Source organism: Linepithema humile, chromosome 6 (genome assembly GCF_040581485.1).
Source record: "Linepithema humile isolate Giens D197 chromosome 6, Lhum_UNIL_v1.0, whole genome shotgun sequence".
Taxonomy (NCBI): domain Eukaryota; kingdom Metazoa; phylum Arthropoda; class Insecta; order Hymenoptera; family Formicidae; genus Linepithema; species Linepithema humile.
The window spans coordinates 9,825,875-9,837,903 of record NC_090133.1 but is presented as its reverse complement, the minus strand read 5'-3'; the positions used below and the strand labels follow the sequence as shown (position 1 = coordinate 9,837,903).

Here is a 12,029-nt window from a genome sequence, read left to right as displayed (position 1 = left end):
AATTCTACAAAGTAATGAGTGCTATATTCCATCATGGATCATGTATCGAAAAAGGTCACTACACAAGTATATGTAGAGAAGCAATATCTAACACTTGGATTGAAGCTGACGATGCGCAAATTAGAAATAGACAATGGCCTAGAGGCGCTAAAGATATCTGTATTATTTTCTTACAGAAGATTGATAAGTAATTGTTGATATTTCTTGTTGAATTGAAATTGATGATTAAATTAGAAAAACGCAATGGCCTTAAAACGATATAACTTTTATATAATTTTGTATTTATTTTTATAACATAATCAATCAAAGAGGACCGTCGTATCTTGCATACTGAAAATACGACGGGGGTGGTGGTGGGCTCTTTGCAGCAAAATCTAATTAATATTGTATTAGATAAACTTTTCAAAGAAAGCTGATTATTTTTAAAAAAACAAGTGATATCTAGGAAAAATTACCTTTTTAAAAAAAGGTAAAAAAATGGCGCCAAGTACACGTCGTTTTAAAAAAAAACCTGTCCTATATTAAAATAAACTTTTCAAAAAAAGCTGATTATTTTTAAAAAAACAAGTGATATCTAGGAAAAATTACCTTTTTAAAAAAAGGTAAAAAAATGGCGCCAAGTACACGTCCTTTCAAAAAAACCTGTCCTATATTAAAAAACCTATAAAAAAAATGTCGAATATGTTAAAAACCTTTCCAAAAAAATGTCGTATATATTAGTAAAAACCTTTCAAAAAAACTGTCTTATATATTAACCCTTTCAAAAAAACCTATCCTACATTAAAAAAATCTTTCAAAAAAAAGATGTTATAAATATTTAAACTTTTCAAAAAAAGCTAACTACAAATATGAAAAATACAAAATATGAAACTTTTTACAAAAAAATGTGATATCAGAAAATGACGCCAAGTAGGACTAAAAAACTATGGAAAAAGTTGTAAACTATTTTTATAAAGACTCTTGTATATAAAGTTGTCATATATATTAATGTTAAATAACTAAATATTTAATTTACTTCTTTGATTGGAGTGTAGATTTTATCCTAAATAGTTTAAACCAATCGGAGAAGCAGATTTAGTTTTCTGATTAATATTAGATAACTTTTGTTTAGTACGCGTACCAAATATTTAATCTACTTCTTTGATTGGTGTACGTTTTACCCTAAACAGTTTAAACCAATCGGAGAAGCAGATTTAGTTCTGGTTAACGTTAGATAGCTTAAACCAATCGGAGAAGCAGATTTAGTTCTGGTTAACATTAAATAGTTTAAATCAATCGGAGATTATAAAAATAAATAAGTTAATACGTAAAAAACAAAAAAATAAAAATATTAGAAAATAAAAATATTTAATTAAGAAATGAAAAAAATATATTAAAAAAATTAAAATAAAAAGATTTTTTTCAAAATGCAAAAAAAAACTTGGCGCTGCTACAACCTCAAAATATTATAAAGGAATAAAAAGGAATAATAATGTAATAAATTGACATCATGTAATTAACACATGTAATTGACAAATAAGTTAATCATGTAAGTTAGCAACGTAATTCAGTGTACTGACATCATGTAATAATAAGTTGACATCATGTAAGTTAACAATCTAGTTCAATGTAGCAGCGCCAAGTTTTTTTTTGCATTTTGAAAAAAATCTTTTTATTTTAATTTTTTTAATATATTTTTTTCATTTCTTAATTAAATATTTTTATTTTCTAATATTTTTATTTTTTTGTTTTTTACGTATTAACTTATTTATTTTTATAATCTCTGATTGATTTAAACTATTTAATGTTAACCAGAACTAAATCTGCTTCTCCGATTGGTTTAAGCTATCTAACGTTAACCAGAACTAAATCTGCTTCTCCGATTGGTTTAAACTGTTTAGGGTAAAATGTACACCAATCAAAGAAGTAGATTAAATATTTGGTACGCGTACTAAACAAAAGTTATCTAATATTAATCAGAAAACTAAATCTGCTTCTCCGATTGGTTTAAACTATTTAGGATAAAATCTACACTCCAATCAAAGAAGAAATTAAATATTTAGTTATTTAACATTAATATATATAACAGCTTTATATACAAGAGTCTTTATAAAAATAGTTTACAACTTTTTCCATAGTTCTTTAGTCCTACTTGGCGTCATTTTCTGATATCACATTTTTTTGTAAAAAGTTTCATATTTTGTATTTTCATATTTGTAGTTAGCTTTTTTTGAAAAGTTTAAATATTTATAACATCTTTTTTTTGAAAGATTTTTTTAATGTAGGATAGGTTTTTTTGAAAGGGTTAATACACTCACCCGAAAAAAAAGCGGTACACTGAAAATGTGGGAAAAATTCATCAAATTTCAACTGACGATAACTTCGTAAATAATAAAGATAGAAAGTTCTATAAAATATGGAAATGAAGCTAAAAATCTCTACTTTAAGAATCAATTTATTTCAATGTTGCAAAATAAATTTATTGAAAATGGCGGATGACAAAGCGCGAGCATGCAAAATTGAAAAATAATGGTTCGAGTTTGCGACGGTGCACGGTATAAACAAAAAATTGTAGCTTATTGGGATCAAAAGCGTACGAAAGTACAGAGTCTCCTCTTTAAAATGCTTTTTTATGCATCTCGATACGATGATTTTTCGCCGAGAGATTCGCATTTGAAGAAAAAGGCAGATTCTTACTTCAAATGCGAATCTCTCAGCGAAAAATCATCGTATCGAGATGCATAAAAAAGCATTTTAAAGAGGAGACTCTGTACTTTCGTACGCTTTTGATCCCAATAAGCTACAATTTTTTGTTTATACCGTGCACCGTCGCAAACTCGAACCATTATTTTTCAATTTCGCATGCTTTTGCTTTGTCATCCGCCATTTTGGAGAAAGTTATCACACATTATTGCGTTATGAATTTTCGAACACTAGACATCCAAACTTTTAAAATGGTTTTTAAAAAATCCTGCTAGCTGTATTACGTGCCGAGATATTCAATTTTGAACCAGACCGAATTGCAAGAATAAGAATTCTGTGGTTATCAGCTCCGCGGTATTTTAAAACTCCAAACTCTCCTTACGGTTATAAGTGTCAATTCTGCTTTTGGCGTTACCCAGGATCAACGGCGTGGACGTGGCAGAAATCTGATCCCGTGTGCACATGTTGGCACGTGTGTATGTGTGTGTGTGTGTGTGTGTGCGTGCGTGTGTCTGTGCGTCCGTGTGTGTGTATGTGTGTGTGCGTGCGCGTGCGTGCGTGCGTGCGTGCGCGTGCATGCATGTGTGTGCGCGTGCACCACTGGGATAAGGACCTCATGGCTCGTTAGATCCACGATATTTTACGACTCCAAACCCTCCCGGTGGTGCGTGTACAATTGTGTGTGCGCGCGCGTATATTAATAATGGGTATGACCTCCTCGTGCGCGTATTATCTCATTCATGCGACGAGGCATACTTCTTATTAGTGTTCTAATTTCAGTCTGCGTAATGTCATTCCACTCTATTTCAAGAACTCTTCGAAGTTCTGGCAATGACTGAGGAGCAGGTATATGATTTCGTACTTTTCTGTTAATATTGTCCCATAGGTGTTCAATGGGATTTAAATCTGGACTCATTGCTGGCCATTCGAGTCGATTTATGCCAACTTCATCGCAGAAATCAAGCACTTTTCTCGCAACGTGCGATCGAGCATTGTCTTGCATAAACAAAAAGTCTTCTCCGATGAAGTGCGCATACGGAACAACGTACGGTATGAGTACGTCTTCCACGTATACATCTGCGTTCATGTTTGCGTCAAAAAAGTGGAGATCTGTGTGAGCATTCGCAGAAATTCCTGCCCAAACCATTACAGAGCCACCATTGTAGCTAGGCCTCTCACTTACAGTACAGTCTGCAAATTGTTCTCCAACGCGACGGTATACTCGTTCTCGTCCGTCTGAAGAATACAGACAAAAACGAGATTCGTCGCTAAAAAGAACGGTACTCCATTCTGCATATGTCCAGCCTGCATGCTCGACAGCAAAATTGAGTCGAGTTACGCGATGGCGACGCATAAGCGAAGGTACATTTGCTGGCCTGCGCGGAAAAAGACCGTGTTCCGCTAATCTGTTTCGAATAGTGTCAACGGATACATTACATTCGCGGACATCTCTTAAATTGTTTCGAATTTGAACAGCCGTTCGATGTCTGTCTCTTAATGAATTTAAAACAATAAATCGGTCATCGTTTTCATTCGTACAACGAGGACGTCCCGAACCAGGTCTTTGGACAGAATTAGTCTCCAAGTACCTAGCATAAGCACGTTGCACGGTTGACACTGATAAATCAAGTGCCTCAGCAACGTACCTTCGACTTCTCCCATCTTCAATTAACGCTACAACTTGAGCAGCTTTTTCAGGACTTATCGTCGCCATAATTGACCAATAATTTCAATGCGAAAAGATTAATTATTGTTTACTTTGACGAAGTCGTACGAATAAGTAACGCGTCTCGAAAGAAAAAGATCAAGAGAAATCAAGCACTCTTCTCGCAATGTGCGGTCGAGCATAAACAAAAAGTCAGGGCGGAGAAATCACAAAAGATCTGCAGACATCTCCTTCGGATGCAAAACAATTGATTGAAAAATAATGGTTCGAGTTTGCGACGGTGCACGGTATAAACAAAAAATTGTAGCTTATTGGGATCAAAAGCGTACGAAAGTACAGAGTCTCCTCTTTAAAATGCTTTTTTATGCATCTCGATACGATGATTTTTTGCTGAGAGATTCGCATTTGAAGTAAGAATCTGCCTTTTTCTTCAAATGCGAATCTCTCGGCGAAAAATCATCGTATCGAAATGCATAAAAAAGCATTTTAAAGAGGAGACTCTGTACTTTCGTACGCTTTTGATCCCAATAAGCTACAATTTTTTGTTTATACCGTGCACCGTCGCAAACTCGAACCATTATTTTTCAATTTTGCATGCTCGCGCTTTGTCATCCGCCATTTTCAATAAATTTATTTTGCAACATTGAAATAAATTGATTCTTAAAGTAGAGATTTTTAGCTTCATTTCCATATTTTATAGAACTTTCTATCTTTATTATTTACGAAGTTATCGTCAGTTGAAATTTGATGAATTTTTCCCACATTTTCAGTGTACCGCTTGTATATATATATATGCCACCGACTGCTGATGGAAAGATTTTATTTCGTACGTATAATATTGTGGCGATATTGTGCAGACATTGAAGATATTTCAGAATATATCCAGAATATCGCCACAATGTTACAAAATGTCTTCAGAATGTCTGTATAATATCGCCAGAATATTACAGAATGTCTCCACAATATCACCAGAATATTAAAAAACGTCTCCAGAAAATTACAGAATGTCTCCAGAATATTGCCAAGTGCGAACATAAGACATTCTGCTAACATTGCTAGAATATTTTTGAGATTATTATCAGAATATTTCAGATTTTAAATGTAATATTCTGGCGACATTTTGACGACATTCCATGCTGTGTGGAAAGCTGTTAGAAAAACCGCAAGATACATCGCATACTAATGTAAACCGTTGACACGAAGATATAAGAGTTTATCGAGAAATTTATGGAGAAATTTATCAGCTTATCATTGAATAAAGTAGTCCTTTGACCCATGCATAGTATGATAACATTCACATTGCAGAATTATGCACTAACAATGTGCCGATGACAGAAAGTGTTAAATAAATAATCGTAGCTTGAATACTTCTCTCGAAGTATTCAAGCTACGATTATTTATCAGTACAGTGAAAAATTTTACTCGACAGACTTGATAGACGCGTTATCGAACAATTTTCTTGAAGTATAAATTTATCCCGTTGGCCGCTGCCGTGAAGGTCGATCGCGGATCCAGAACGCTCTTGTGCTCCTGGGTTTGCCAGATTTCGTAATTGTGTAGAAGCAACGCTAAGACAATTTTAGCGTGTAGCTGACCCACCTTCATTCCTGCGAATTAATAAAGATCAAGTTAAAACATCCGCTATTGATTGATAATAACTGAAGTATTAAGTAACGATTATCAAATTTTTGTAGAAATGCTTTTCGTGATAGCGTCTTATCAGTAAGCAGCAAACAAGTGAAATTCTTGAGTTGTGCAATAAGTAATTTCGGGGTTTTTCCATTAAATCTGTCTATTTTTTTTTGCCAGGCAAAGTGAAGTTTGATTAACATGTAAATGAGATGTTCGTTTGCCGAAGTTGTGTAATGAAGATTTGTCTGCATCGATTTCCTCAGTGTAAAAAAATGATATCATCTATTGCAAATGCGAAATTACTTATAAAACCCAAGAATTAAAGTTCAAGTATATTTAACTCTATTCAACTGCCTTCCAAAAAATTTCAAATAAAAGAAAAAAACCTTCGAGAGAAGCACTATTCAACTGAAAAATTGAAGTAAAAACAGTAGAGATAATTATAACTAATTAATGGAAGTTAAAATGTATGAAATTATTTTTTTCGAAAAAATATATGTATAATCAAACGAAAATGTAGATATAATCTTTCTTTTTTAGCATAAATATAAGGTAAAAAGTATATAGCGTGATTCGCCAAGAACTTTAGAGAAGTTTTATAAAAGATTTTAATTTTTGCCTGCACCATCTTTTTCTATCTTCAACAGAACAAGTGCTAGAACCCGACCGGGTTTCATGGACCACCCTGTATATTACGTTTCACCGATTATATCATCCGATTTATCGATTAGTTTGCAATATAAATCTATCTGCTTTTATATGCAGATAATAATTAATTCTATCACGTTTTATCGATAATAATCAATTTTACAATACTTTATCGATAATTAATTCTATCGCGCTTTATCGATTTCAATGGCAATACGATCTCTAGAGAATAAAATTCTGAATCTCTGTTCTAAATAAATTCGATATCAATTTCAATAGTCACGATAATTCATCACAGTCTTTATCTTTCCTTACGTTTTTTCTTTTTTATATGCTACTACTTTTTTGTTATAATAATAAAAAAATTTTGTTGTGTACTTTTTACAATAATTGTAGAACAGAATAAATTACTATTATAATGCAAATATGCTACTTACCTATGCACATCCTGGGACCTAATCCGAACGGTAGGTAAACGCTCGTGTTGCGGTTATTCTCAGCGAATCTGTCAGGGTTGAATACTTCCGGCGCATGCCAAAACTTCGGATCTTCACCGAGTCCGTACAGAGAAATAAATACCGGTGTTCCTTTCTCGATAATGATATCGGTGCCAGAAATCTGAAACGCATACACATTTACGCTTTTCTCGATATTCTAATAAATTATTAGAGTGAACAAAAGAGTTTATTTCTAAGAGAGTAAACTTTATGAACAAGATTATTTTGTAATAAATAATCCCTCTGTTAAGTCTTTCACAGTATTCAACTTCTAAACGTATAAGTTTTAAAAAATTATACTTCTCTACTATCTTAAATAATTTTATATCAAAGTTTGCAATGATTTAGAGTTTTGAAGAAGGACATTTCGAGAAAAGTTTTTTGTTTGACATTTGCGTGAGTCAACAGCATTAGTTTGGAAAGGACTTTGAATCTCGACTTAAATATTTCAGAAGAGAAAGATGTCTAAAGGTATGACATTTCGGACTTACTCTGTAATCCTGACGAGTGTATCTGTCTATGGTGGACACTGGTGGATGCAGCCTGAGAGCTTCGGCTATTACTTGATTAAGATACTTCATATTGTTGAACGCTTCATACGACCAGCCGTGCTTGGCGATTGCTTGATTGATGTCCTGCCTGGCTAAGTCTTGACACTCTGGATAATTCGCTAGTTCCATCAGGGTGAAGGACATGCAGGTACCGCTCGTTTCGAAGCCGGAAATGAAAGTGCCGGACTGATGCAGCAGATTTTCACCTTCAAATTCTGCAGTAAACATCAGCCGATTGTAATTTTTATATTATCTCTTGATTTATTTAACTGCAGTAAAATACACGGTAAAAAAAAGATCATAAAAATTATCAGAGGAAGGTCGTACAAAAAATAGAAAACGGAAATCGTAAAAGATTATACTAAAAACGTATAATAATAATATTCCGCTAACTATTGCCGAGATACAAAGAAATGAATAATAAAAAATTGAAAGCACAAATTTACTCACTGTAAACAGGATTCTGTTCGCCGTACTTGAGTTGGAGCAACGAGTCGATGAAGTCGTCTCGTTTCTCACCGGTTTTCTCGCGATTCTCCATCGCGCTCCAGAAAACCTTACGCACGAAGGAGAAGTCGAAAAGTATCTTCGCCCTGATCAGCTCCACCAGCTCGGGCATGAAGAACACCGTCACCAGAGCGATCATCCTCTTGAACGAGCGAAAGTATTTGTAAAATGCAAAATTATTGCGCATGTAACGTTAAAGTTGCATCGCAGTTAATGACACAACAACCGTCTCTATCGATTGCTCTGTCGCGCATTCAGCCGTTTAATTCACAACACTAATACCTCCGGACGAGAACTCCGTGTTCGGATGGTGAAAGGTGTCCATTTTCGTGCCGAGAGCGACGGACGCGATCAAATCGGTCGTGTACTTGTAACTGAGCTCCTGCACGTCCACGAGCTTCGCATTGCCGCGGACCGCTGGCTGCTTCTCCAGATACTCCATCATCGGCGTGCCGATCTCCATCATCAGCGGGAACATCTGCCTCAGCTTGTTCCTCATCAGCGTGGGCGCGATCTTGGTGCGCAGGTACTTCCATACCGGGTTCTTCACGCCGAACAGATTTCTCATACCGATGCTGTCTTTCTGATTGGGGCCAGCGAAGTGGCGATCGGAGAAGTTCTTGAAGTCGCGGATCATGAACTGCCTGATGACGTCCGGGTCGCGCAACAGCAGACACGGCTTGTGGAAGATGTAAAAGCCGACGTAAGCCGCGTCCGCCCGAGCGGCTTTGTACAGCTGACCGATATGCCATCCCGGCGCAGAGCGGAAGAGTATGGCGTCCTTGAAGTTGCCGAAGATCAGATCGCCCTCGAGAGACTCGACGCCGCGTTTTTTCCAGTAATTGAGCTTGCCTCTGCATGAGTATAAAGTGAAGCGTATATTTGAAACACTGAACACAGGTGTGTTTAGTTGCATTACGACTACTTTTCCTTGTTCTGTTCCTTTTTACCCAAATTTTACAGTTGAAATGCAGATAATAATTTATTTTATCATGTTTATCGACAATAATCAATTCTGCAACGCTTTGTCGATAATTAATAATCGATTTCAATGGCTCAGGCTAGAGATACGATCTCTATCCTGATGGAAATATTTTACTAAAAGTACTATGAAATCAATGAAAAGTAAAATAAAAGTTTTTGAAAAATTACTGAATATATTTCAAAATAAATCATAATTTTTCGTATGAAAATTTAATGTAAATATGAAATATAAGAGCTGTTAAAATATACTGCTGAAAAGTAATAAAAGAGTTTTGGAATATTAGACATTATGAAATTTACTGAATTAAACTGAAAACTGTTACTTTTTAATGAAAAATTGCTAAAATAATTATAAAATTAATTAATGGGGTCAATTGAGAGAAATTTCCATATACATTTCAGCAAAATTTCGTTATATTTTCAGAAAAATATTTCCATCAGGGTAGAGAGTAAAAATGAATTTGATGTAAAATATGCACTTAGAAATACAATTTGAATCTAGCAGACTTCTATAACTTATTGTAATATCATAAATTATATTTTATATGTTATATTATATATAAATAACTTTAATTATTATTGAATATTATTTCTCTACTTTGCTAACCTGGCATATATAAAGAAAAGCATTACTGCCGTAACAATCAATACAAGATTAACGAGTATCATCATTTTGCACAGTAACGCATTCACTATTCACTGTTCACTGTTCCACAGAAAGAATGGAATCAGATCCGCCGGAGACCTCGCCGACCAGTGCAGGGGCGCACTGCGCGTACGATTTATCTAACCGCGTATCTCGCGTTAAACGCGCGACGCGTTTTCGCGTACGTGTGTGGCGAGGCTATCGTCGCATCACTTTTCGACACTTTTTCTTCGCGACATTGACATGCGTATGACCGACGAAAAAGGACGGACCGATCGCTCACCGAATTGCACGAAATCACGACACGCGCGCGGAACTGTCAAGCACTAGCGTGAAGCGTCGCACGCTCCCGCGATAGAGAATCGATATGAGCGCTGCGAGGTATGACCTACCGCGTCTTACGTCGATATGGAGCAATCGGTACAAGATACGACGTTTTCTTTGTCGTAATGTAAGGTTCCAATTAAAGAATAAAACTTTTATTTCTGAATGATACAATGGTATGATCTTATTTCTTAAACCGCCAGTATGCTAATGACGCCGGCTCGATTCATTATCGGTAAGTATGCGGAGTCTAAATGACTCATACGTGCGCGCCATGCGCAGTAGCGGGTGAGAGCGTCGACGGTTGACCGACACCTCCCCGGGTTAAACAAAACAGTCGTCTCAAATTTTATTGAGTTTGAATAGAAGACGATCTGGTTTTGCTTGGGAGTCGCTTGGCTTATGAGTATATGGGTGCGTTCGGGGAGACGCTATTAGCGCTATTTAGCGCTATCGACTGTTCACGGAGCTAGCTGGTAGTGCTACCAAACGCAATTATGACGTCATTAATGGTAGTGTGATACGTCTAACTGCGTGCTATCAACGCTATTCCTTCCGAGGTAGTGTGTTGATAGCGTTAGCGTTTGCGAGCTCCGTGAACAGCAATAGCATAGCGTGGTAGCGCGCTTCTGCTAATAAAAATGGAACAAGATCGTAAATAAACAATATTAACAGCAGTAGCACTTATAATGCAAGAATTAATAGATTCATCGTCTGAGAGTGATGATGGTGAAGAATGAAAAATTATAGAATAGAGTATAAATGTAAGAAAACATGTACCATGTCTCAGCATTAAAAATTAAAATATCGGCATTTCTCACATTTTCCGTTGAATTATCAGATGAATGTTTGTAACAAAATTAGGTGTTATTATTTCCAACTAGTTTAATATTGGACAAAAGATTTATAATTGGACTGGATCTTTTGTCCAGCATTTAACGTGTTGAAAATAATAACACCTAATTTTATTACAAACATTCATCTGATAATTCAACGGAAAATGTGAGAAATGCCGATATTTTAATTTTTAATGTTAATACATGGTACATGTTTTCTTACATTCATACTCTATTCTATTATTTTTAAATCTTTACCATCATCACTGTTAGACGATGAATCTATTAATTCTTGTATTATAAGTGCTACTGCTGTTAATATTGCTTTTTTACGATCTTGTTCCATTTTTATTAGCAGACGCACGCTACCACGCTATGCTATTGCTTTTCACGGAGCTCGCATTCATTAGCGCTATCTTGGCTCCGTGAACGGAGCTAGTAGCGTTAGCGTTGATAGCGCGGTAGCGAGCTGCCCGAACGCACCCTATGTTACATGTTGCGTAGGTGCGCTATTTCCAAAGCTACAATTGTGATAACAGTGTCCGCATAATGATCGTAGTATTTTAACAATTACTTTAAATAACCCTATTTTATATAGAAATACAATTAGCATGCCTGCAAGGGCGATGTATCCAGCATATGCCAGGTATTCATAAAATTTTTCTTTCCATGTTTTTATTCTTTGGTGATGCAATATCTTATCAACAATATCTTGCAACTCTCCGAGTGTCTTACCCATATGCTGCATACTTTCTTTATCTAATATATTCACGGTAAGTAAATCTTTAGGAATATCAGTTTCTTGAATAGTTAAATTTGGCAGGTTAATTCTAGCATTGATTATCTCATAAGATTTCGAATTGTTATTTATTATATTGCTCGGTCTCATTGTAGCTGAAAGTGATATTCCTTCACAGTCAGGGACTATGGTTAATATTATATTTCCGTATATATCTTCGTGCCTTGGAACATTATCTTTACAGAGTATATGTAGAGTTTCAATTTTGGGAGCTATTCCGATCCATTGATAACCCGACTGTAATTGAATCCATACTG

The 12,029-nt window shown here is 35.4% G+C and overlaps 1 pseudogene; it reads right to left on the bottom strand.

Annotated features, from left to right (window-relative positions):
- Positions 1-4,718: 4,718 nt before the first annotated feature.
- Positions 4,719-11,631, bottom strand: LOC105670137 (cytochrome P450 6k1-like; annotated as a pseudogene).
- Between the last annotated feature and the right edge of the window lie 398 nt (positions 11,632-12,029).